Genomic DNA, 15,778 nt, shown 5'->3' on the forward strand with positions numbered 1-15,778 from the left:
CGATGCATAGTCGAAGGCTCACATCTTGTTTCTTCTAGAAGAGAACTTGGGCTCCGAATGGTGCTTTAGAGCTGTGGATGATACCACTGTTAGGATCGAGAGCACTAAGAGGGGGGGGGGTGAATTAGTGCAGCGGAAATCTTACAGCAATTTAAAAACGAAAGCTGCGTTCGTCCGATAAAAAATGATTTCGATATAAAGGCAGAATCACAGTGCAGTTTGCGTCTAAGCGCAGTTTTGCGTCTAAGCGCAGTTTGCGTCTAAACACTGTTTACGTCTAAGCGCAGTTTGCGTCTAAGCACAGTTTGCGTCTAAGCGCAGTTTGCGTCTAAGCACAGTTTGCGTCTAAGCGCAGTTTGCGTCTAAACTCAGTTTTACGTCCAAATGCAGTTTTACGTCAAAACGCAGTTTTGCGTCTAAACGCAGTTTTACGTCTAAACGCAGTTTTACGTCTAAACGCAGTTTTGCGTCTAAAGGCAGTTTTACGTCTAAACGTAATTTTACGTCTAAATGTAGTTTTGCGTCTAAAGGCAGTATTGAACCTTGAAAAGCGTTTTACGTAGAAAGCAATTTGCAATTATAAATGGAATCCGAATGTAAGCGTAAACTGCAGTGTGAAGATCGTACGAAAACACGATTTACGTTTGAATGCAGATTCTGAAAGATCAGAGCTTAGAAACTCGTTCGTAAAGGCGCAGAGGGCAGTAGCAATGTAGGAGGTTTGCAGTAATGGAAAAGTGCTCAAGGTAAAAGCAAACCAGAGATTTAGAGTGGTTCGGTCAGTCTTGACCTACTCCACTTTTGGCTTCCTCCTCCGACGAGGTCACCGACGTCAACTAGCTGCCTTCCTTCAATGGGCGAAGGCTAACTGCCCTTTTACAGTTTCTCTCCTTTTGACAGGCTTAGGAGACAACCTTTACAGATCCTTTCTCTCCTCTCTTTACAACTCAAGACTTAAAGAACAGAAGGAGGAGAACTTTAGGACTTTACACAAATTTGAGCTCTTAGAATCACTGAAAAGATCAAGAATTCGGTGTGGATCTGTATCCTTTCAGTGTTGAATGGGTGGGGTATTTATAGGCCCCAACCCAATTCAAATTTGGAGCTCAAAACGATCAAATCCCGGAATTCCGGGATCAGGCGGTTGCATCTCTTGACTGGAGAGGTGGCACCGCCTGGCAGAGCTCGAAGACTGAGCTCAGGCGATTGCGCCTCTCTGCCAGAGCTCGAAGACTGAGCTCGGTGGTTGCACCGCCTGGCAGAGCTCGAAGACTGAGCTCGGTGGTTGCATCACCTGGCAGAGCTCGAAACTGAGCTCAGGCTGATGCACCTCTCTGCCAGAGCTCGAAACTTGAGCTCTGGCGGTGCTACCTCTTGACAGAGGAGGTTGCACCGCCCAGTCTAGCTCGAAGACTGAGCCCTGGGCGGTTGCACCTCTTGGCTGGGGCGGTTGCACCGCCCAGTCCCGCTGGAAGACATGGCCTGGGCGGTTGCACCGCCTGGCTGGGGCGGTTGCACCGCCCAGTCCCGCAGCCCTGGCGGTTGCACCTCCTGGCCTAGGCGGTTGCACCGCCTGGTGTAATCAGGGTCCGAATGGTTCGCTCCATTCGGCCCAATTTGAATCTTTTCAGGGGCCCAATTGCCCCAAGATTAAGCTAATGGGATCACCTCCCATTTTCAAGCTTAATCATCGTGCTAACTACGATTAACTCTAAGACAACTTCTGCAGCTATGCTCCGATGCGTCAATCGCTTCTTCCGGCGAGTTTCCGGCGAACTTCCGTCGATCATCCGATAAACCCTCGATGATCCTTCTGCGGACATTCGGCATACTCCTGGACTTTGCGACGATCCACTTGGCGAGTTCCGACGAGCTTCGCTTGGCAAGCTTCTGGACTTCTCGGATCTGTTCTCGCTGAACCTCCGACGACCGTCCGAACTTCCGTCGAACTCTCGAACTCCCAACGTGATCATGATCTTGACTCCGGCGCAACACCTGCTGCTTGTCTTACTCTCATCGTAGTTAATCCTGCACAACAAAACAAAACTTCGATCGAGACAATTAATCCTAAGCAATTAACCAAGTTGTCCGACATGTCATTGGTCCCTCGACACTTCGTCCGATTCTTCGGCGCATCGTCCTCTCGTGCAGCCTATTGCCCAATCGGCCAGTTGACTCCGCAACTCCGATATCCTTGGCACAATACCCGCTCTTCTTGGCCCGATGCCCGAGTCCACGGCCCGAAGCCTTCTGTCGATACGTCGACCGATCCACCGGCCCGACGTCCAATCTTCTGACATGTTCCTTCGGCACAACATGATTTTTCTGCTTTAATTGTCTCATCCTGATCGAAGCATCCTGCGTCACTCAAAACGCAGATTAAATCATAAACATATATCAAGTAGTTTCATCATCAAAATACGAGATTCAACAATCTCCCCCTTTTTGATGATGACAACCACTTGATGACGGAGTTAAACTTAACTCCCGGAGTTTAAACAAACTCCCCCTATCAATATGCCATATTGATAGAACCTTGAATTCAAACTGAATTCAAGTCATTGCAATATTCATCATGAATACTTGCAACGCATCAACATGAACATATGCATAAACTTATGCATCACATGTCATGTCATCAACATACTTTCATCAACATACTTCTCCCCCTTTGTCATCAACAAAAAGGAGAAGTATCACAATCAAGTGTTTGTGATATTGATTCAACTCATTGCATGAAAAACATAGTATCAAGTTTTATCATCATGCAATCTTGGAGCTAGAAGATTTAGCAAGTGTTATATCATGCTTAGAACATTCATGCTATCAAGTTTTAGATATTCAAGTTTTATAACATATAAGATAGCACTTTTGGTAATGTTCAAGATAGCAAGTTCTATACCATGCAAGCTAGCAAATTAGAGATGTTCAAGAAGGCAACTCTTGCTTCTTGAAAATTTTGCTCACTTTGCTAGATGCGCAAGTTAGCATTTTTGCCTCTTGAGATAGGCAAGATAGCACATTTGCTTCTTTTGAGATAGAAACTTTTTGCTTCTCTTTAGACAAACAAGCTAGCAATTTTTATGATATACAAGTTTCACAATATATAAGCTAGCAAAAATTTCGAAAGCAAATGCAAGATAAATTTCTTGTGTAAGCTCATGATTCTTGCTTCCTATTGCAATGTGCAAATTGCAAGTTTTGCTTCTTAAGATATTCAAGATAGTGATGTTCAAGAAGACAATTTTTCTTCTTGAAATAAGCAAGTTAGCAATCTTTGCTTCTTAAAATAGGTAAGCTAGCAATCAAGTTTTTGCATCTTCTTGACTTGTACAAGCTAGCTATCTCCCCCTTTGTCATTGTAAAAAAAAAGAAAGAGAGAATACAGTTTTGTAGTTCTCTTTTCCTTTTACAACGATTTCAAAATCATGACAAATGATGAATAATCAAGTTATGAATGTCAAGATAATTTTTCATCATGAATATTTTATCATTGCATGCATCATTATCATAAATTGAAGTATTACATGCATGATATCATATCACCATTCATAATTACATTAATATTTCAATATAACAATTTCTTCTCAAAATGTGTAACTTGGCACTCATAGCATTTTAAATCATGATTTACATCATATGCAATACATCACATCATATTTAGAAAGCACAAGTATTGCATGCATAATTGTACATCATAAATGTTTCATATCATGATGGTATCAATTTTGTCAAATTATATCCTACCATGCATGATCAAAACTTCTCCCCATTTTATCATTGAAAACAAGAAGAAAGTAGGGGGAAGAGCATAAAAGTGTTAAATATTTCAATCATTTCAAGGCATTTACATCATAGATCAAGTCATGATTCGTGATTCATCATAAAGCAAGTTAGTTTTCAATCATCACATAAGGCTTTTAAGGAATTTTTGAAACATAGGAGAATGATTAATTTAAGCGTACAATGTTTCAATCCAATTCAAGTCATGAATATCAATGCTTTCATATTGTGAGTATCAATTCATGAATACCATAAGATATTATTTGTGACTTCAATTTTGCAAGATCAAGATTATGATTTAGATAAAACTTATTCAAATTAAATCATTAACTTGAAGTTCATAATCAAGTCATTAAAATTAATTTCGAGATTCATAAAATATCATGAAATCATTAATCTCGATCAAATGGGAAAAGCATTTTTTAAGAGATTCCTTTTCATCTAAGCATGCCTTAGTCTTTATATGCCAAATTAAGATAAGCATGAAAGTTCAAGACATAAGGCAAATAAATCTTGTATTATGAAATATACGATATCAAGGCTCATGATTCATTCGAAAAGATATAGTACAAAGAGCAACTTGAAACATTCTTATCAAGATCACATTTTAAAATATTCCAAGTTTCAAGATATCAATATGACACTTCATTGAATTGCATTTCATTTGAAGAACTCCTTTTTGATAAATGTAGGGAGCATAATGAACGATCTTGATTTATAAAGAGCTCCATGTTATAATTACCAAGATCATGATTTTAATAATTATTCTCTTTAGCAAAGAATCACAAAAGCACTTTATTTTTGCATAAGAAATCTCATTGTATTATGATTTATAAATTCTTTTTCTGCACATGAATCATAGGAGATATGAACGTGAAACAAATCTTTGCAAGCAAAAACACTATCATTCATATTTCAAGATGGAATTTATAAGCAGGAATCATTTCATCAAATCCATTTTAGAAAAATATTTTTCATAAGTGTATGAGAGAATCTGATTGTTAGGATACCAATTGTTAAGTGAATCCAAAAATGAAATTAACACTTTCCAGACATGATTTTTGCTATAGATCTTAAAATTAAGTCAAGAAGATCAAACAAGCTCATGATCATGGATAACTTAAAATCACATGCATAAAATTGTTAATAACCATTTCATATTACATCTTTATGCATTACTTTAAATCAAACGTGATTTCATTCAACAATGTTAATCAAACATGATACACATTATTACTTCTTAACCATGATCAAAATCATTTTGTTTGTTTATCATAAAATATGCAATATTATTTTCGAAATTATCAGCATGATCATAATTTTTGTATTTTTATTTTTAAATATGTAATTTTCAAGAAAATTAATTCTAAACTAAAAAAGAAAATATATCATGAAAGCATCAAGTAATTTCAAAATAAACCAAAGGCATTTTAATTACCTCAACGTCGTAGGCTGGTAAGGCGTATTTTGTCGCCTCGCTTTTGTTGACTTTCTCGTCTTCAGATGAGCTCGATTCATCCCAATTTTTGTTCTTCTTCTTGCGTTTAAAGCAAGTAGTTCCATTCTTTTTGCTTTTTAATTTTCGTTTCATTTGTAGTTTAAGTTCACCATCACTTGAGCTTACGCTCGAGTGGTCTTCAAATGTTCTATGTCCCAAATCCTTCCTGTTCTTTGGAAGGTTGGTTTGTTCATCATTGTCCTCATCACTTGAGTCATCGCTCAAGTGACATTCATTTGTCCAGAGTTCCAAATCCTTCCTGTTCTTTGGAAGGTGATTGTGTTCAACATGTTTATCATGTGCATTATGCACCATTTCATATGTCATCAATGAACCAATTAGTTCTTCAAGTGGTAAGTTGTTTAGATTTTTAGCTTCTTGTATTGCAGTTACTTTTGAATCCCACTTTTTAGAAAGAGAACGCAAAATCTTGTTTACGAGTTCAAAATCCGAAAAACATTTTCCAAGAGCTCTTAAACTATTGACGACATCCGTGAAACGGGTGTACATGTTGCCTATAGTCTCGCTTGGTTGCATTTGAAAAAACTCAAAATCATGCAATAAAAAGTTAACTTTCGAGTGTTTGACTCTACTAGTTCCCTCGTGTGTGATTTCAAGAATTCGCCAAATGTCAAAAGCCGTTTCACACGTAGAAATCCGATTGAACTCATTTTTGTCCAATGCGCAAAATAAGGCATTCATAGCCTTTGCGTTTAAAGAAAAATTCTTCTTCTCCAAAACCGACCATTCGTTCATCGGTTTGGAGGGAAGTTGAAAACCGTTTTCAATGATACTCCATAAGTCTAAATTCGTAGAAATCAAGAAAACTCTCATTCGAGTTTTCCAATAAGTGTAGTCCAATCCGTTAAACAACGGTGGACGAAAGACCGAAAAGCCCTCTTGAAGAGCCATTTCTCTCGGGTGTAAATCCGAAATGAGAAATACCCCGCTCTGATACCAATTGTTAGGATCGAGAGCACTAAGAGGGGGGGGGGTGAATTAGTGCAGCGGAAATCTTACAGCAATTTAAAAACGAAAGCTGCGTTCGTCCGATAAAAAATGATTTCGATATAAAGGCATAATCATAGTGCAGTTTGCGTCTAAGCGCAGTTTTGCGTCTAAGCGCAGTTTGCGTCTAAACACTGTTTGCGTCTAAGCGCAGTTTGCGTCTAAGCACAGTTTGCGTCTAAGCGCAGTTTGCGTCTAAACTCAGTTTTACGTCCAAACGCAATTTTACGTCAAAACGCAGTTTTGCGTCTAAACGCAGTTTTATGTCTAAACGCAGTTTTACGTCTAAACGCAGTTTTACGTCTAAACGCAGTTTTGCGTCTAAACGCAGTTTTACGTCTAAACGTAATTTTACATCTAAATGTAGTTTTGCGTCTAAAGGCAGTATTGAACCTTGAAAAGCGTTTTACGTAGAAAGCAATTTGCAGTTATAAATGGAATCCGAATGTAAGCGTAAACTGCAGTGTGAAGATCGTACGAAAACACGATTTACGTTTGAATGCAGATTCTGAAAGATCAGAGCTTAGAAACTCGTTCGTAAAGGCGCAGAGGGCAGTAGCAATGTAGGAGGTTTGCAGTAATGGAAAAGTGCTCAAGGTAAAAGCAAACCAGAGATTTAGAGTGGTTCGGTCAGTCTTGACCTACTCCACTTTTGGCTTCCTCCTCCGACGAGGTCACCGACGTCAACTAGCTGCCTTCCTTCAATGGGCGAAGGCTAACTGCCCTTTTACAGTTTCTCTCCTTTTGACAGGCTTAGGAGACAACCTTTACAGATCCTTTCTCTCCTCTCTTTACAACTCAAGACTTAAAGAACAGAAGGAGGAGAACTTTAGGACTTTACACAAATTTGAGCTCTTAGAATCACTGAAAAGATCAAGAATTCGGTGTGGATCTGTATCCTTTCAGTGTTGAATGGGTGGGGTATTTATAGGCCCCAACCCAATTCAAATTTGGAGCTCAAAACGATCAAATCCCGGAATTCCGGGATCAGGCGGTTGCACCTCTTGACTGGAGAGGTGGCACCGCCTGGCAGAGCTCGAAGACTGAGCTCAGGCGATTGCGCCTCTCTGCCAGAGCTCGAAGACTGAGCTCGGTGGTTGCACCGCCTGGCAGAGCTCGAAGACTGAGCTCGGTGGTTGCATCACCTGGCAGAGCTCGAAACTGAGCTCAGGCTGATGCACCTCTCTGCCAGAGCTCGAAACTTGAGCTCTGGCGGTGCTACCTCTTGACAGAGGAGGTTGCACCGCCCAGTCTAGCTCGAAGACTGAGCCCTGGGCGGTTGCACCTCTTGGCTGGGGCGGTTGCACCGCCCAGTCCCGCTGGAAGACATGGCCTGGGCGGTTGCACCGCCTGGCTGGGGTGGTTGCACCGCCCAGTCCCGCAGCCCTGGCGGTTGCACCTCCTGGCCTAGGCGGTTGCACCGCCTGGTGTAATCAGGGTCCGAATGGTTCGCTCCATTCGGCCCAATTTGAATCTTTTCAGGGGCCCAATTGCCCCAAGATTAAGCTAATGGGATCACCTCCCATTTTCAAGCTTAATCATCGTGCTAACTACGATTAACTCTAAGACAACTTCTGCAGCTATGCTCCGATGCGTCAATCGCTTCTTCCGACGAGTTTCCAGCGAACTTCCGTCGATCATCCGATAAACCCTCGGTGATCCTTCTGCGGACATCCGGCATACTCCTGGACTTTGCGACGATCCACTTGGCGAGTTCCGACGAGCTTCGCTTGGCAAGCTTCTGGACTTCTCGGATCTGTTCTCGCTGAACCTCCGACGACCGTCCGAACTTCCGTCGAACTCTCGAACTCCCAACGTGATCATGATCTTGACTCCGGCGCAACACCTGCTGCTTGTCTTACTCTCATCGTAGTTAATCCTGCACAACAAAACAAAACTTCGATCGAGACAATTAATCCTAAGCAATTAACCAAGTTGTCCGACATGTCATTGGTCCCTCGACACTTCGTCCGATTCTTCGGCGCATCGTCCTCTCGTGCAGCCTATTGCCCAATCGGCCAGTTGACTCCGCAACTCCGATATCCTTGGCACAATACCCGCTCTTCTTGGCCCGATGCCCGAGTCCACGGCCCGAAGCCTTCTGTCGATACGTCGACCGATCCACCGGCCCGACGTCCAATCTTCTGACATGTTCCTTCGGCACAACATGATTTTCCTGCTTTAATTGTCTCATCCTGATCGAAGCATCCTGCGTCACTCAAAACGCAGATTAAATCATAAACATATATCAAGTAGTTTCATCATCAAAATACGAGATTCAACAACCACCGCTTAGCAGTTCACCTAACTGCTTTCTGAGTTCTACCAACTCTGGCGGGGGCATGCGGTAGGGTGGTCTCGCTGGAGGCTTCACTGGTGGCTCCAGCTCGATGTTGTGATCCACGCCTCTACGTGGTGGAAGAGTCTTCGGCAACTCGGGTGGCATAACATTAGTGAACTCTTTTAGGACGTTCGCCACCATAGCAGGTTCTTGAATGGCCTTCTCGTTGAGTGGCTCTAGCTTCATAGCAGCCACGAATGTTAATTCGTCTTTTCGCACCTCTTTCTTCAGTTGCAATGTCGATATATGTTGGGGTTCCTTGGTTCCTCTCCGAGAGACGGGAACCATGCAGGGGTCATCACCTCTCATCATACACAAGGAGTTTATGAATGGCATGGGCACCAACTTCGTCGTGTGCATGAACTCCATTCCAAGAATCACTTGGAAGTCGTTCAGTGGCACTGCCATTATGTTGGTTTTCCCACTCCATGTTCCGATCTTGATGGGAACTCCCTTTGCCAACCCGGAGGTTCGTCTAGCCTCCGAGTTCACCGCCTTCATTCGACTTGGGCTCTTCTCCAAGATCAACCCAAGTCGCTTTACTTCTCGATCGGCAAAGAAGTTGTGGGTAGCACCCATGTCCACCATTGCACGGGTCGTTTGGTCATTTAACTTGATGTCTACATACATTAGCTCACCACTTCATGCTTTTTGTACCTTTGTCTTCGTGCTCTCCCCCACTTGATCCCGCATGGCATTCAACAAATGCATTGCTCTCATCCAGGGTCCTTGCGACTCCTCACCGTCGTTGCTAGATTCATAACTGCTCGAACTAAGGGTGACAGCTTTGCCCTTGTCCGATTGGGGGGGATAGATGGAAGCTGTTAAAGCATTGAGTACCTATTTTTGTGGGCACTCCCTCACCATGTGCGGCCCTCCGCACAAGAAGTATCCTATAGGTTTTGGGGCCTTGCCTTTCGGGCTTGGCCCATTGTGGGAACTCTTCTTCCTTTGTTCGCCCCCGAGCTCTTTCCCTCGAGAATACTTTGGAGGATGATTGCCTAAAGATTGTTTCCTTCTTCCTGGGTCTTCGAAGGAAACAAAGTCAGTAAGCATTTCTGCAGCAGCAATTGCCCCAACCACATCGGTGACATTCCTTTGATTTAGTTCTTATTGAGCCCATGGCTTCAAACCATCAAGGAAGTTGAACAGCTTATCCTTATCGAACATGTCCTGTATGTCCAGCATTAGCACAGAAAATTATTTCATGTAGTTTCGGATGGAAGTACTCTGGCGGAGTTGTCCTAACTTCCTCCTTGCGATGAACTCTGTGTTCTCTGGTAGGAACTAAATTCTCAACTCCTGCTTCAAGTCCTCCCATGTGTCAACCCAACACTAACCTTGTTGGATCTCCTCCCAATGGGTTCACCACCAAAGTTTTGCATCTCCGTTCAGATACATTGTTGCTATAGAAACTTTGGTATCTTCAAAATTAGGCCTTGAGCTTGAAAGTGTTGTTCTATGTCGAACAGAAAATTCTCGAGCTCTTTGGCATCTGTGGCCCCTCCATAACCATGAGGCTCGGGTGCCCTTAAGTTTTGTGGTGGTACAACGCGGGTGTTGCTTCCTCCTACATTTAGTGCTCTTGTGAGCATGGCCACCCTTGAAGTGAGTTCCACCACAACTTCCTGCAGGTATTGCACGGAGTCTTTGGTGTCATCTGATAGTTGGTCGACTAGGGCCTCGACCTTGTTGACCCTGGACTCTGCTTCCTCTTGCGAGCTCTCTACCCTAACAAGCCTTTGTTGGCTATGGTAGAGTTCCTCTAAGCTCGCTTCAAGAATATCCAAGCGGGTTTCCGTTGTTGTGAGTCTTTCCTTGTGACTCTTTTTCCCGGTTGGCACTCTAAATTGCACCACTTCCACTCGCGGAGAGTAGCCAACTTCTCACTCCTCATGTTCATTGTCGCGCTCCTCTTGAGCGGCTCCAACAGCATGAGAACGAGTATGCACATGTAGCCCACCTGTGGTTGCTTGGGGCAAGGGTCTGGCTTGCCCCATCTTGCTTGATTTGCCATGATGATTTGCCATGGCGAAGTTGCGAAGTTCCTTTGCTACTCGCTCGAAGTGCTTGCCCGCTCTGATACCATAATGTATGGCCTTAGCTGGAATTGCCTAAGGCATGAGGCACCCTTACGGCTAAGACGCGAACTTAGCTTGCTTTACCTAAGTCACGAGGCACCCTTGCGGCAAAGATGCGGACTTAGCTTGCATTGCCTAAGTCGTGCTTCGCCCTTGCGATATTGCTCCACAAAGATCAGCCCACTTGCAACCTCTCGCAGGTCTCAAAGGACATGTAAAAGAGAAAGTTGATTAGTTCGAAAGAACGAGTGATGAATACGTCCTGACGTCTCATAAAAAGGGGAAGCTTTATAAGCAATTCAGCGAGTACCTTACGTGCATAAGAGAAAAGAGGGAGAGGGGGAAAACAAGGACTTTAGAGGGTTGAACAAACAGCTGCAAGCCCACAAACAGTTGCTCACCGGGTGCCAAGCGTGACAACAAGTTCCCGTCAAGGTAACGTGCGAACTTACGAAAGGTTATTCAATGCCCAACACTATACCGAAGCCCCATCCAGCCCTGTGCCACTTGGGGGGTTTCAAGGGGCTGAGATGGCTAACATTTTGGTGAGCATAAGCGGATTGCAGAAAATAGCTCGTGGCATATGAAAACGGAGTTGTTTTGGGTTGTTTTGGGGCTGTTTTGCTCGGTTCAGTGAGCGGCCACTTTGTAGCACTGTAACTTGTACAAACTTACATTTTTACAAGCAAAATGACTCAAAACCAAGACAAAACATGTTGCTAAGCAGCTATACATATAGATGAGAGTGAAGAATGGTTTAGTATATGGAGTTATTACGGGTGCGTGACGATCGTTCGTGACACTACGACACGCAAAAATGGAGCTATTTTGGGACTTTTTGGCCCAGCATGATGAGCGGTCACACTATAGTGCTGCATCCTATTTGAATATATATTTTTACAAATAAAACACACAAAACCAAGGCAAAACAAACTGTCATGTCTCTATACAAGCATGCAAAAGTGACGAACGGTTCTATCACGACCTTAGCTGGAATTGCCTAAGGCGTGAGGCACCCTTGCGGCCAAGACATGAACTTTTCTTACATTGCCTAAGTCGTGCTTCACCCTTGCGATATTGCTCCACAAAGATCAGCCCACTTGCAACCTCTCATAGGTCCCGAAGAACCTATAAAAGAGAAAGTTGATTAGTTCGAAAGAATGAGCGACGGACAAGTCCCAGCGTCTCACGAAAAGAGGAAGCTTTACAAGCAATTCAGCGAGCATCTTGTGTGCACAAGAGAAAAGAGGGAGAGGGGGAAAATAAGGACTTTAGAGGGTTGAACAAACAGTTGTAAGTCTACAAACAACTGCTTACCGGGTGCCGGGCACGACAACAAGTTCCCATCAAGGTAACATGCGAACTTGCGAAAGGTTGTTCAATGCCCAACACTATACCGAAGCCCCATCCAGCCTTATACCACCTAGGGGGTTCCAAGGGGCTGAGATGGCTGACATTTTAGTGAGCAGAAGCGGACTGTAGAAAACTGCTCGTGGCACACAAAAACGGAGCTGTTTTGCTCGGTTCGGTGAGCGATCACTTTGTAGCACTGTAACTTATTCGAACATACATTTTTACAAGCAAAATGACTCAAAACCAAGACAAAACATGCTGCCAAGCAGCTATACATGTAGATGAGAGCAACAAACGGTTCGTTGAATGGAGTTATTACGAATGCGCGATGACCGTTCGTGATAGTTCGTTGAACGAAATTGTTATGAGTGCACGACGATCGTTTGTGACAAGATGCTACCTATTTCACATCCATCTCATGATTGCAATCATCAGTTCCAAATCCTCTCTCTCTCATCTTATTAACTCGAACGATATTGGACCGCTTCTTCTGCAGCAATGGCACTGTAATTTCTTCGGTACTCTACTCCAATTTGATCTTTTACGATAAAATAAAGCTTGGATGATGTTATCATTTTCGATTAGGCTTTTTTCATTTTCTTATTAAGAATATGATAAGTATAGGTTATTATTGATGCCAAAATCACAAGGTTAGGGACTATATTTGTGGCTTAATCATCATTTAACCCTCATGGACTTTCTTGTTGATTCTAGTTCACAATTATATTTCTGGGCTTTTTATCTAAGATTTAATTTCCAAGATTGATTTGTTAAGAGTTGTTCCCCATCCTAATATGTTCATAACATAACAATGAAGATTTCTACTTCCAATCTTTTGGTCATGATATCTTCGCTGTTTGAATTCACGTTAGCACCAACTTGTCATCTATGATCACATGGATTTACGACAATAATATTTCTTTCAAAGTATTTTGTCATTGTGCTAAGAGACAAATCCTGTTTGGTATTGATAATTTAATTACTTTCTCAAGACTCATTCTAGAAGTCTTTATAGTGTGTACAATGTAAAACAATTATATATTAACATTTGAAGCATGTATAAACAAAACCAACGTCACATATTACATTCAAATAAACACCTATTACATCTTAATTTTGGACTACATACATTAAAATTTGATCATGAGGATCTAGCCCACTATGCAGAATCACCATTCAAAATAAGATCGTCCTCTTATGCACAACGATAGATTCCAAAAAAAAAAAAGCAAATATGACGTCAAATAAGGATGATGAACAAATAAATTTGAAGGTATCAATATGTAGGTAGATACACACTGTGGTAATATAAAACTGTATTTGCATCACTTACAAACCGTAAAGGCTCACTAAATTCAGCTTTCCAAGCTGCCTATCCTGGTTAAGATATCATAGTTTAACCATGTATATATAGGTGGCACATCACAAAATTTGATCTCACGAACCATTATCAGCTCTCCGGACGTCATGTCCTCGTAATACAATATATTCTTCAAACCCTTACATGACACCATGTATAACCTATTTCCTCCCATGTATGGTAGGTTCCAGTAAATGCAGTCATCTGAATTGTAATTTTTGTATACTAAATATCTGTTGACCCATACTCCATCATTATTCAATATCGATACCAAATGGTAATACCTGCCTAGTTGAGTGATTGTCAAAAATCCTTCATCTGTCATCCCAATCAAATGCTTACTTATATTTTCTTTCATCGGTGGTAATATATAGCCTGAGGTATTTTTAATGAGGTTAAACCATATTATATAAGGAAAAGAATTCCAATATATGACACCTCCTTTGTACAAAACATTCCACTGATCGGAATAGGAATTTTTATATGGGATGATAAATTTCTGATCGGACATTATCCACTTCCTTGTGTCTGAGGAGTATATCTTGAATTTATACTCATAGAACTCATATTGATTTTCTTCTATGAGTTCCACTACTTTGTAATTAGTCGGAGTAGCTGATGGTTCAAAAGCCAGTCCAACTGAAACATGCCCTTTATGATGATTTAAGCTAATAGGGATGACATGAACCTTGTTAGTCATTAGATTCCAAACATAATGGTTTCTTTGATGAAAACCTCTTTCATAATACTGCAACAAAATGAGTCCATTGGTGGACGTAATAATAATTGCCTTCTCAAAGCCATTGGAATCCTGGAATGACACTGGCTTGCAAATGTTGAATTTTTCAAAAATGTCGGTAGGTTGAAATTCAATTGTACGAGAATCATGTATATATATGAAGCCAGGTGTCCCATTGCAGCTTAAGTGTTGTCGTGCAAATAAAAGGTCATGGGTGATGAAGTGAAGCCAGCTCTTGCAAACAAATTTGAGCCTAAAGAGAGAATCATAAGGAAGCCTTGGGAGGATTTCCATACGAATGATGTCTTCAGGTATTCTTGCCATAAAAGTTGTCTTATTTCCAATAATTATATTAATTCTCTATCAAGTAAAAATATAAGATAAAATAAGTATAAGATCAAAGAAAAGAGAACCAAGGAAATACCATTGAACATTTAAAGAATGAAGAGAAGACGAAATACTTGAGTTAGTCCAATAAATTATAAATTAGAAGCTACAAACCATGAATAAGAAACTTATTACTCAAGTTACTCCAATAAATTATAAATCAGAAGCTATGAACCAACACCAACTAATATGATCTCATATAATCAGATTTTGATGTTTTGTTTTACAAGTTATACACTATGAAAAAGATGAATAAACATATTAACGAAGCACTAAAATGTCATTAGCATGTGATCAAATAAATAGTCGTGATATAGTAAAAGAACGGTAAACCTCATTGTTCCTTTGAAAGACATAAGAGAGCGAAAAACGAGAGGAAAGAATTTCAGGTGACTCTAACCTTCTTGTACAATCCTTTATATAGCGTTTATAGTAAGGATAATATTTTTTTATTATCTATTTTATTTTTTTGATTTAGTGTCAATGGCAGGGTCATTACGACGGAACATAGGGCTACATGATTTTATATTATTAATTTACTTTTGTATTTTATCGAGTGATATACATTTTGCCAATATCAAGTTCATAGATCTATAACCCCATTGATACTAGGATCCACTAGACTAGGTTTCACATATTTCACTAGTATTAGATTGGACCTTAGCATATTATCATGTATCCTCAAACCTATGTTAAATTATAATTAATCTATATTTAAATGTTCTTGGTCACCTAATTTATACTTACACCAAACTAACACAGCAAATATGGGAGATCCTAACATTTTATAATAAAGCCATATTTACATGTTAAAAATATTTTTATAATGAAAATTATACAAAAAATCTGCCCAAAAATATATGCAAAAAAAAACCCAAACCAAATATTAGATTCTTTTGCTTCAAACTATAAAATCAATTTAGCACACATAGTCATAAAGCTTAATAGAAAAGATGATGGATAGCAAATTAATGACAAAAAATAGTAAATCACAACTTACTATAATCTCCCCAAAATCATATATGTTAATGGGTCTCATTGTTGTTGTACTGTTTCTTGAACTATACGGTTAACTCACAAGTTTATTTTAAATTTTAAAAATAAATTATAATTTTATTATATTTAAGATATAAACTATATAAATAATATCATAGAAATAATTTTATAATATAGTGAAAGGAAATTATTTGAAGCGAAGCATAATTCTCCCTAGATAAAATAATAAACA

Source organism: Musa acuminata, chromosome BXJ1-7 (genome assembly GCF_036884655.1).
Source record: "Musa acuminata AAA Group cultivar baxijiao chromosome BXJ1-7, Cavendish_Baxijiao_AAA, whole genome shotgun sequence".
In the NCBI taxonomy this organism is placed as follows: domain Eukaryota; kingdom Viridiplantae; phylum Streptophyta; class Magnoliopsida; order Zingiberales; family Musaceae; genus Musa; species Musa acuminata.